Here is an 11,736-nt window from a genome sequence, read left to right as displayed (position 1 = left end):
TCGGTTAATCCCGGGGATGAGGGGGCGGACATATGAGGAGAGGTTGAGTAGATTGGGACTCTACTCATTGGAGTTCAGAAGAATGAGAGGCGATCTTATTGAAACATATAAGATTGTGAAGGGTCTTGATCGGGTGGATGCAGTAAGGATGTTCCCAAAGATGGGTGAAACTAGAACTAGGGGGCATAATCTTAGAATAAGGGGCTGCTCTTTGAAAACTGAGATGAGGAGAAACTTCTTCACTCAGAGGGTGGTAGGTCTGTGGAATTTGCTGCCCCAGGAAGCTGTGGAAGCTACATCATTAGATAAATTTAAAACAGAAATAGACAGTTTTCTAGAAGTAAAGGGAATTAGGGGTTATGGGGAGCGGGCAGGAAATTGGACATGAAGCTGAGTTCGGATCGGTCAATGCCCTGTGGGTGGCGGAGAGGGCACAGGGGCTGTGTGGCCGGGTCCTGCTCCTACTTCTTGTGTTCTTTAGATTTGTGGTTGGGATCAGATCAGCCATGATCTTATTGAATGGCGGAGCAGGCTCGAGGGGCCGATTGGCCTACTCCTGCTCCAATTTCTTATGTTCTTATGTTCTTATGTAATCAGGAAGTAGCAGATACGTTAAACAAAATATTTTTTTCTCTGTTTTCACAGTGGAAGACACTAAAAGCACAACAAAAATAATGGGGAACCAGGGGGTAAATGAGAGGAAGGAACTTAATACAATTAATATCACTGGAGAAAAAGTACTGGACAAACTAATGGGACTAAAAGCCGACAAATCTCCTGAACCTGATGGCCAACATCCGTGAGTTCGAAAAGAGGTGGCTGCAGAGATAGTGGATGCATCGGTTATGATCTTCCCAAATTCTCTAGATTCTGGAATGGTCCCAGTGGATTGGAATGCAGCAAATGTTATCCCGCTATTCAAGAAGGGAGGGGGAGAAAAAACAAGGAACGACAGGCCAATTAGCCTGACCTCTTGCCGTCGGGAATATGCTGGAATCCATTATTAAGGAAGTGGTAACAGGGCACTTCGAACATCATAATATGATTCGGCAGAGTCAACATGGTTTAATGAAAGGGAAATCGTGTTTGACAAATTTATTCGAGTTTTTTGAGGATGCAACTAGCAGGATAGATAAAGGTGAACCAATGGATGTCGGACATTTGGATTTTCAAAAGACATTCGATAAGATGCCACATCAAAGGTTGTTGCACAATGTAAGGGTTCATGGAGTTGGGATAATCCATTAGCACGCATAGAGGATTGGTTAACGGACAGAAAATAGAGTGCGGAAAAATGGGTCATTTTCAGGTTGGCAGGCTGTAACGAGTGGGGTACCGCAAGGATCGGAGCTTGGGCCTCAGCTATTTACAATCTATATCAATGGCTTAGATGAACAGACCGAGTGTAATGCATCCAAGTTTGCTGATGATACAAAGCTCGGTGGGAAAGTAAGCTGTGAGGAGGACACAAAGAGTCTGCAAAGGGATATAGACAGGCTAAGTGAATGGGTAAGAAGGTGCCAGGTGGAGTATGATGTGGGGAAATGTGAGGTTTTACAATTCGATATGAAAAATAGAAAAGCAGAATATTTTTATATGTTGAGAAATTAGTAAAATTTGGTGTTCAGGGAGAATTGGGTGTCCTCGTACAAGAAACACAAAAAGTGATTATGCAGGTGCAGCAAGCAATGAGGAAGGCAAACGGCATGTTGGCGTTTATTGCAAGGGGGTTGGAGTAAAACAGTAAGGAAGTCTTACTACAGTTGTATAGGGCATTGGTGAGACCTCACCTAGAGTACTGCGCAGAGTTTTGGTCTCCTTATCTAAGGAAGGATATACTTGCCTTTGAGGAGGTGCAACGAAGGTTCACTCGATTAATTCCTGGGGCGAGAGGTTTGTCCGATGAAGAGAGCTTGAGTAGAATGGGACTATACTTTCTGGAGTTTAGAAGAATGAGAGGTGATTTCATTGGAACATATAAGATTCTGAGGGTGCTTGACAGGGTACATGACGAGAGGCTGATTTCTCTGGCTGGAGAGTCGAGAACTAGGGGGCATAGTCTCAGGGTAAGGGGTCGGCCATTCAAGACTGAGATGAGGAGGAATTTCTTCACGCAGAGGGTTGTGAATCTTAGGAATTCTCAACCCCAGAGGGCTGTGGATGCTGAGCCATTCAATATATTCAAGACTGAGATCGATAATTTTTTCGACTCTCGGGGAATCAAGGGATATGGGGATCGGGCGGGAAGTGGAGTTGAGGTCGAAGATCAGCCATGATCTTATTGAATGGCGGTGCAGGTTCGAGGGGCCGACTGGCCTACTCCTGCTCCTATTTTATGTTCTTATGATCTTATATTGCTTACTGCTTTATTTAAAAAAATTAAATAAGTGATTTGATTCCCAAACAGAATTAAAACGATGGGATTCTTGTCATTCTCCAGTGATTTGAACCGGACATTCCATATCCAGACCCAGTGCTACCATGAGGCTATCAATGTCTGTTTATGGATTTCCAAGTGTCTTATACATAATTCGTGTTGGAGAGAATGTTCCTGTCACGTTTTCAACATTGGAATCTGTGTATTCAGAGAGAAAAATCCACGCGGAAGACCAGGATTCAATTCACCGACAGGGAGGTTACACTTTTGCTGTCTTTGATAGATTCACTTTCATATCTCTTGTAATTTACCTGCAATATTGGATGCGGAAAATACACTGAAAGACAAACTCGGACCATCCCGCTTTCCACAATTTAATTTCACTGATATTCCAGCGATTTTAAAAGCTGCTCTCTGCCTCACCCTTCACCTCGATATCAGAACCAATAGTTAATCTGTTTTTTGGTGGTATTGTTTGAGGAAAGATTATCGTCCAGGTTTCCAGCCATGCGCACAGCAAGGTCCCACAAATCGCAATGACAAAGTAACAGGTACATAATGCAGATGGGAAACGAGTGGAACTGAGCAGTATGAAAGTGTAACGGGATTAAATTAAAGAGCTGCCTGGAATGGTGTTCACCCGCTTGTGAACCAATTGGATCTTAAGTCCTTAACCGCTCGGCCTGGTGCTTAATGATACTTTATTTATCTTTCCACGGGCCACTGGTGAAAGAAGATGAACGGCCACTTTTCCATCTCTTTGTTGGATCATGTCCAGAGTCAAATTATGTGAGGAACGCGGGAGAGAGTGTGGGAGAGAAAGAAAGAGACAGAGACCCCTTCAGAAAAACGGAGAAAATGTGTGGCGCGCGCACACACCAACACACACACACAAACAGAGAGAAACACATCGGGTGACTCAAACACACAGAGAGAGACAGACTATCGGTCATTTGGCACATTCTTTGTTCTATTTCTGTCGTCGATTTCGTGAAATCTTGCAGATCAATTCCAACGAGCATAAAACTCGAAGTGTTCAAAGCCGTGCATTTTTAATTCACTGAAGAATGAGAAGTTTGCTGCATGTTAAACCGCTGATAATGGCATCCGCAGTCGGCAGGATCCGTACCTTCGCGGAAAGATCCCAATGGATTTCTGATCCATCGCTTTAACCACTCGGGGACACTCAGCACCATCTCAACACATCGACAAACATGGAGGCGTGGGGTTAAAATATTAGACTAAAAATCCAACGGGTTTATACCCGCGTGGGTTCGAAACCCATTTCTGATAACTGTTATTTCCGTTCCATTTTGATGTTGCTCATTGAAACTCTTGTTCCATCTGCCTCATGCACCTGTTACTCTGTCATTGCTGTTTGTGGGGCCTTGCTGGTCGCAAATTTCCAAACCTGGACGATAATCAACACCACCAAAAAGCAGATGAACTGACCATCCTTTTCATTGCTGTATGTGAGATCTTTCTGGTGAATCTCCTCTGCGCCCTTTCCGATGTCTTTGTCTCTCTGTCTCTCCCTGTCCTTCACCACGACGCCAACGAAGAACTGGCACAGGACGAAAAGTGAAGCTTTTGAAGGTAGCAAAAGTTCCACTATCGGTCGGGGAATTGAACCGCGGGTGTTCGAGTTACAGGCGAGGATATTCACCACAATACTAACGAGGAGCTGGTGTAATCTGGTGATGGACACTCACCACAGATGGCGTTGGACACCCTTCAAATTTCAGTGAATCTATTTTGAACATTTATTTAATGACAATTTGCGAAAATTCCTTCTTCAACTAACACCACCAAAACGCAGATTAACTGGCCATTCATTTCATTGTTGTATGTGGGATATTTCTCGTAAACCTCCTCTGCGCCCCGATCAGGGCCTCTCTCACTCTCCGTCTCTCTTCCTGTGTCTCGCTCTCTGTTTCTCTCTCTCTCTCTGTTGCGAGCTGCTGAATCAGCCCGGGATTGCTCACAGCTCGATTCTGCGTCTTCATTTCTTGCACATTTTTCGGGTTCTGCCATCGAGGTGAAGAGTGAGGCAGAGAGCAGGTTTTAAAATCGCTGGAATATCAGTGAAATTAAATTGTGGAAAGTGGGATGGTCCGAGTTCGACTTTCAGTGTATTTTCCACAACAAATATTGGAGATAAATGAAAGTGAAGCTTTTAAAGGCAGAAACACCGGGACTTCGACATTGGAGAATTGAACCCTGATCAACCGCGTGACAGATGGGGATATTCAGCACGACACCAACGTGGAACGAGCGTGAGCAGTTGATGGACATTCCCCACAGATGGCGTTGGACACGCTGCAAATTTCATTGAATCCAGTCCAACCATTTGTTTGATGACAAAGCAAAGCGTAGAAGAAGTGACACTCAAGTACATTACATATAGAGCAAGATTCTGAAAAGACCAGGATGGCCGAGTGGTTAAGGCGTTGGACTTAAGATCCAATGGGTTTATCCCCACGTGGGTTCGAACCCCACTCCTGGTAGATGTTACATTTTGATACTGATCATTGACTCTCTTTTGCAATTTGCATCACAGAATCATGGAAAGTTGACAGCACGGAAGGAGGCCTTTTGGCCCATCGTGTCCGTGCCGGCTCCATGCAAGACCAATCCAGCTAGTCCCACGACCCCGCCCTATCCCCCGAGCAATGCACTTTTGTTCCTTTCAAGAACTGATCCCGTTCCGTTTTGAAAGCCATCATTGAATCTGCCTCCATCAGCCACTTCGGGATGCTGAATTCGCCCGGGTCTCTTCACAACGCGACTCTGCCTTTCATTTCTTGCTCATTATTGTGGTTCTGACATCGAGGTGACGCGGAGAGTGAGATTTAAAATCGCTGAAATATCAGTGAAATTATATTGTGGAAAGTGGGATTGTCCGAGTTCGTTTATCAGTCTTTTTATCACACGTCCAATGTTCGAGATAAATGATATCTTGAAAGGCAGAAGAAGTTCATCGTCCAGGTGTATTTGAAGCCAGGTCTACCATGCAATCGGTAGGGATACCCACCACTTTCCAAACGAGCAACGAGCGTGAACAACCGACCCCCTGACCGACGGTTGATACCGATACCAGTTCTGCGGCTCGGTGTCGCAAAGCGCTGGATTATTACGATTTTAAGTGAGCAGCATTGTGTTTTCAACAAGTAGTCGTGGCCGAGTGGTTAAGGCGATGGACTAGAAATCCATTGGGGTTTCCCCGCGCAGGTTCGAATCCTGCCGACTACGGTTTAAAGTTATCATTTTATCTTTTAATCTCTGCGTTTCAACCGATGCGAGTGTGTGAAATGAAAATCCATTGTCAAGAAGTCGGAGCAGGACATTCGCGGACTCATCATACAATCGAGAATAGTCAACATGGTTTTATGAATGGGAAATCCAGTCTGACAATTTTATTAGAGTTATTTGAGGAAGTAGCGATCAGGGTGGATAAAGGGGAACCAATGGATGCAGTATATTTGGATTTCCAAAAGGCATTCGATAAGGTGCCACATAAAAGGTGATATCCCTGCTGCTTGTTATTCTCCACGCTTGCACCCACCCGTGCCTTCTGCCGCTTCCTGCCACTGCTTCTGACCTTTACCTCGCAGAGAATAACAGGCACAAGATAAGAGCTCATAGATTGGGGATTTGCGAACTCACAGAAAACAAAGAGTCGGGATTAAAAGTCATTTTCAAAATGGCAATCGGTAACTGACGGGTGCCGCAGGGATCAGTGCTGGGGCCTCAACTATTTACAATATGTTTCAATGACTTGGATGAAGGGACAGAGCGTATTGTGGCCAAATTTGATGATGATACGAAAATAGGTGGAAAAGCAAGTTGCGAGGGTGGCACAAAGGATCTACAAAGGGATATTGACAGGTTAAGCGAATGGGCAAAAATTTGGCAGATGGAATATAAGGTGGGAAAATGTGAATTCATCCACTTTGGCAGGAAAAATAAAAAAGCAAAATATTATTTGAATGGAGAAATACTACAAAATGCTGCAGTACTGAGGGATATGAGTGTCATTGTACATGAAACACAAAAAGTCACCGTGCAGGTGCAGCAGGTAATCCAGATGGCGAACGAAATATTGGACGATTGAGAGAAAGAAGAAGAAAATATTGACCATTTAATGATTCAACCGTAGCCGTTTTCCTGGGAGTCGGTTTTGAAACAGGACACAGTCTCAATTTGTTCCAATCTGTTTCCTTCTTTGACCCTGTGATTCTCAAATCTGCGGGTATTGGACAGATAGAGGGAGAGAGATTAACACAGACTCAGACAGACCGAGAGAGTCTCTTTCTCTCCCAGTGTCTCTCTCTCTTTCTGAGTGTCTCTCTTTCCCACTCTTTTCCTCGCACCCCACATCACTTTATTCTGGATCTTAACTAACAGAGAGATGGAAATGTGAACAGTGAGTCTTCTTTCAACAGTGGCCCGTGGAAAGTGAAACAAACTGTCATCAAATAGGTCATTTCATTAAAAGTTAAAGCTAGAAACAGGTACGGACGGGGATCGAGCTCGCGCTTTTCTATTATAATGAGACCAACGCTTTTCCAATTGGCCACCGCACCCCCGAGCCAAACACGGATGATAATGTTCTTCATCGGGTGAAGTCAGATCAACAGCTTGAAGCAACTGATTGCGACAATCGACTGATTGAGGAGCATTGGATTTCGACTATTCCGCCTGAACTAATAATTTCATGACAGTTCATTCAACGGGCCATTGTGGAAAGATTCACAGAGAGAGAGATAGAAAGAGACAGAGAGAGAAAACGAGGGAGAGAGATGGAGACATGGGGAGAGAGAGATAGAGAGACCTTAATAGAGAGTTTTAAAATCGTTGGAGTATCAGTGAGATTAAATTTTGGAAAGTGGGATGGTCCGAGTTAGTCTTTCAATGTTTTTTCCACGTCAAATATTGGAAATAAATTCCTTTCTGTATGTCTCTCTCTCTCTATTTGGAGCGGCTGAATTCGCCCGGGTCTGCAAACAGCTCGATTCTGCGTATTCATAACTTGCACATTATTAGTGTTCTGAAATCGAGGTGAAGAGTGAGGCAGAGAGCAGGTTTTAAAATCGCTGGAATATCAGTGAAATTAAATTGTGGAAAGTCGGATGGTCCGAGTTCGACTTTCAGTGTATTTTCCACATCAAATAGTGGAGATCAATGAAAGTGAAGCTTTTAAAGGCAGAAACACCGGGACTTCGACATTGGAGAATTGAGCCCTGATCAACCGCGTGACAAATGGGGATATTCAGCACAACACGAAGGAGGAACTGGCGTGAGCAGTTGATGGACACTCCCCACAGATGGCGTTGGACACGCTTCAAATTTCATTGAATCCATTCCAACCATTTATTTGATGACAAACAAAACCGTAGAAGAAGTGACTCTCAAGCACATTACACATAAAGCAACATTATGAAAGGACCAGGATGGCCGAGTGGTTAAGGTGTTGGATTTAAGATCCAATGGTTTTATACCCGCGTGGGGTCCGAACCCCACTCCTGGTCGGTGCGGTTTGCGTTACATTTTGATACTGATCATTGACTCTCTTTTGCCATTTGCATCACAGAATCAGAGAAAGGTGACAGCACGGAAGGAGGCCTTTTGGCCCATCGTGTCCGTGCCGGCTTTATGCAAGACCAATCCAGCTCGTCCCACTCCTCCGCGCGATCCCTCTAGCACTGCAACCTTTTTCCTTTCAAGTACTTATCCCGTTCCGTTTTGAAAGCCATCATTGAATCTGCCTCCATCAGCCACTCGGGATGCTGAATTAGCCCGGGTCTGTTCACCGCGCGACTCTGCCTTTCATTTCTCGCTCATTATTGTGGTTCTGACATCGAGGTGACGCGGAGAGTGAGATTTAAAATCGCTGAAATATCAGTGAAATTATATTGTGGAAAGTGGGATTGTCCGAGTTCGTTCATCAGTCTTTTTTATCACACGTCCAATGTTCGAGATAAATGATATCTTTGAAGGCAGAAGAAATTCGTCGTCCAGGTGTATTTGAAGCCAGGTCTACCATGTAATAGGTCGGGATACCCACCACCATACAAACGAGCAACGAGCGTGAACAACCGACCCCCTCACCGACGGTTGACACCCACACCAGTTCTGCGGCTCGGTGTCGCAGAGCGCTGGATTATTACGATTTTAACTGAGCAGCATTGTGCTTTTAGCAAGTAGTCGTGGCCGAGTGGTTAAGGCGATGGACTAGAAATCCATTGGGGTCTCCCCGCGCAGGTTCGAATCCTGCCGACTACGGTTTAGAGTTATCATTTTATCCTTTAATCTCTGCGTTTCAACCGATCCGAGTGTGTGCAAAATGAAAATTCATTGTCAAGAAGTCGGAGCAGGACATTCGCGGACTCATCATACAATTAGAATCGTCAACATGGTTTTATGAATGGGAAATCGTGTCTGACAATTTTATTAGAGTTATTTGAGGAAGTAGCGATCAGGGTGGATAAAGGGGAACCAATGGATGCAGTATATTTGGATTTCCAAAAGGCATTCGATAAGGTGCCACATAAAAGGTGATATCCCTGCTGCTTGTTATTCTCCACGCTTACACACAACCGTGCCTTCTGCCGCTTCCTGCCACTGCTTCTGACCTTTACCACGCAGAGAATAACAGGCACAAGATAAGAGCTCATAGATTGGGGGTTTGCTCACTAACAGAAAACAAAGAGTTGGGATTAAAGGGTCATTTTCAAAATGGCAATCGGTAACTGATGGGTGCCGCAGGGCTCAGTGTTGGGGCCTCAAGTATTTAAAATCGATGTCAATGACTTGGATGAAGGGACAGAGTGTATCGTGGCCAAATTTGCTGATGATACGAAAATAGGTGGAAAAGCAAGTTGCGAGGGTGACACAAAGTATCTACAAAGGGATATTGACAGTTTTAGCGAATGGGCAAAAATTTGGCAGATGGCATGTAAGGTGGGAAAATGTGAATTCATCCACTTTGGCTGGAAAAATAAAAAAGCAAAATATTATTTCAATGGAGAAATACTACAAAATGCTGCAGTACAGAGGGATCTGGGTATCATCGTGCATGAAACACAAAAAGTCAAAATACAGGTGCAGCAGGTAATCCAGAAGGCAAACGGAATATTGAGAGAAAGACAGAGAAACCATTGACCATTTAACGATTCAACCGGAGCCGTTTTCCTGGGAGTCGGTTTTGAAACAGGACACAGGGACAATGTGTTCCAATCTGTTTCCTTCTTTGACCCTGTGATTTTCAAATCTGCGGGGATTGGACAGATGGAGCGAGAGAGAGTGACACAGACTCTGACAGACCGAGAGAATCTCTTTCTGAGTGTCTCTCTTGATCATTCTTTTCCTCGCACCCCACATCACTTTATTCTGGATCTCATCGAACAGAGAGATGAAAATGGGAACAGTGAGTCTTCTTTCAACAGTGGCCCGTGGAAAGTGAAACAAACTGTCATCAAATTGATCATTTCATTAATATTTGAAGCTGAAAACAGGTACAGACGCGGATCGAACCTGCATGGTTCGGTTTAGCAAACCGACGCTTTGCCACTTGGCCACCGCACCCCTCGATCGATAACGGGATAATAATGCTCTTCATCGGCTGAAGTCAGATCAACAGCTTTTTGCAACTGATTGTGACAATCGACTGATTGAGGAGCAATGGATTTCGACTTTTCCGCCTGAAGTCATAATTTCATGACAGTTCATTTCACGGGCCATTGTGGAAAGATTCACAGAGAGAGAGATGGAAAGAGACAGAGAGAGAAAAGGAGGGAGAGAGATGGAGACATGGGGAGAGAGAGATAGAGAGACCTTAATAGAGAGTTTTAAAATCGTTGGAGTATCAGTGAGATTAAATTTTGGAAAGTGGGATGGTCCGAGTTAGTCTTTCAATGTTTTTTCCACATCACATATTCGAATATAAATTTCTTTCTGTATGTCTCTCTCTCTCTATTTAGAGCGGCTGAATTAGCCCGGGTCTGCAAACAGCTCGATTCTGCGTATTCATAACTTGCACATTATTCGTGTTCTGAAATCGAGGTGAAGAGTGAGGCAGAGAGCAGGTTTTAAAATCGCTGGAATATCAGTGAAATTAAATTGTGGAAAGTCGGATGGTCCGAGTTCGACTTTCAGTGTATTTTCCACATGAAATAGTGGAGATAAATGAAAGTGAAGCTTTTCAAGGCAGAAACACCGGGACTTCGACATTGGAGAGTTGAACCCTGATCAACCGCGTGACAAATGGGGATATTCAGCACGACACGAACGAGGAACTGGCGTGAGCAGTTGATGGACACTCCCCACAGATGGCGTTTGACACGCTTCAAATTTCATTGAATCCATTCCAACCATTTGTTTGATGACAAAGGAAAGCGTAGAAGAAGTGACACTTAAGTACATTACACATAAAGCAAGATTGTGAAAGGACCAGGATGGCCGAGTGGATAAGGCGTTAGATTTAAGATCCAATGGGTTTCCACCCGCGTGGATTCGAGCCCCACTCGTGGTCGATATTGTTTCCGTTATATTTTGATACTGATCATTGACTCTCTTTTGCCATTTGCATCACAGAATCATAGAAAGGCAACAGCACGGAAGGAGGCCTTTTGGCCCATCGTGTCCGTGCCGGCTCCATGCAAGACCAATCCAGCTGGTTCCACTACCCCGCCCTATCCCCCGAGCACTGCAATTGTTTTCCTTTCAAGTGCTTATCCCGTTCCGTTTTGAAAGCCATCATTGAATCTGCCTCCATCAGCCACTCGGGATGCTGAATTAACCCGGGTCTCTTCACAACGCGACTCTGCCTTTCATTTCTTGCTCATTATTGTGGTTCCGACATCGAGGTGACGCGGAGAGTGAGATTTAAAATCGCTGAAATATCAGTGAAATTAGATTGTGGAAAGTGGGATTGTCCGAGTTCGTTTATCAGTGTTTTTTCACACGTCCAATTTTGGAGATAAATGAAAACTTTAAATGTCGAAGAAGTTCATCGTCCAGGTGTATTTTAAGCCAGGTCGACCATGTAATAGGTAGGGATACCCACCACTATACAAACGAGTAACGAGCGTGAACAACCGACCCCCTGACCGACGGCTGACACCGACACCAGTTCTGCTGTTCTGTGTCGCAGAGCGCTGGATTATTGCGATTTTAAGTGAGCAGCATTGTGCTTTTAGCAAGTAGTCGTGGCCGAGTGGTTAAGGCGATGGACTAGAAATCCATTGGGGTCTCCCCGCGCAAGTTCGAATCCTGCCGACTACGGTTCAGAGTTTTCTTTTCCGACCTTTCATCTCTGCGTTTCAACCGATCCGAGTGTGTGTCAAATGAAAATGCTC

The 11,736-nt window shown here is 44.5% G+C and overlaps 5 non-coding genes across 5 annotated transcripts; all 5 read left to right on the top strand.

The window, feature by feature from the left end:
* Positions 1 to 4,801: 4,801 nt before the first annotated feature.
* trnal-uaa (transfer RNA leucine (anticodon UAA)) lies at positions 4,802 to 4,884 on the top strand. The gene has a single exon. It is a non-coding gene; the product is annotated as a tRNA-Leu (tRNA).
* A 663-nt stretch (positions 4,885 to 5,547) lies between these two features.
* On the top strand, positions 5,548 to 5,629 carry trnas-aga (transfer RNA serine (anticodon AGA)). Its single transcript has one exon. It is a non-coding gene; the product is annotated as a tRNA-Ser (tRNA).
* A 2,195-nt stretch (positions 5,630 to 7,824) lies between these two features.
* On the top strand, positions 7,825 to 7,908 carry trnal-uaa (transfer RNA leucine (anticodon UAA)). Its single transcript has one exon. It is a non-coding gene; the product is annotated as a tRNA-Leu (tRNA).
* Positions 7,909 to 8,580: 672 nt separating this feature from the next.
* Positions 8,581 to 8,662, top strand: trnas-aga (transfer RNA serine (anticodon AGA)). The gene has a single exon. It is a non-coding gene; the product is annotated as a tRNA-Ser (tRNA).
* A 2,918-nt stretch (positions 8,663 to 11,580) lies between these two features.
* trnas-aga (transfer RNA serine (anticodon AGA)) lies at positions 11,581 to 11,662 on the top strand. Its single transcript has one exon. It is a non-coding gene; the product is annotated as a tRNA-Ser (tRNA).
* Positions 11,663 to 11,736: the final 74 nt, after the last annotated feature.

The sequence above is a fragment of the Heptranchias perlo genome, unplaced genomic scaffold, assembly GCF_035084215.1.
Source record: "Heptranchias perlo isolate sHepPer1 unplaced genomic scaffold, sHepPer1.hap1 HAP1_SCAFFOLD_56, whole genome shotgun sequence".
NCBI lineage: Eukaryota > Metazoa > Chordata > Chondrichthyes > Hexanchiformes > Hexanchidae > Heptranchias > Heptranchias perlo.
The sequence above is the reverse complement of the archived record's forward strand: the minus strand, read 5'-3'. Positions and strand labels throughout refer to the sequence as shown.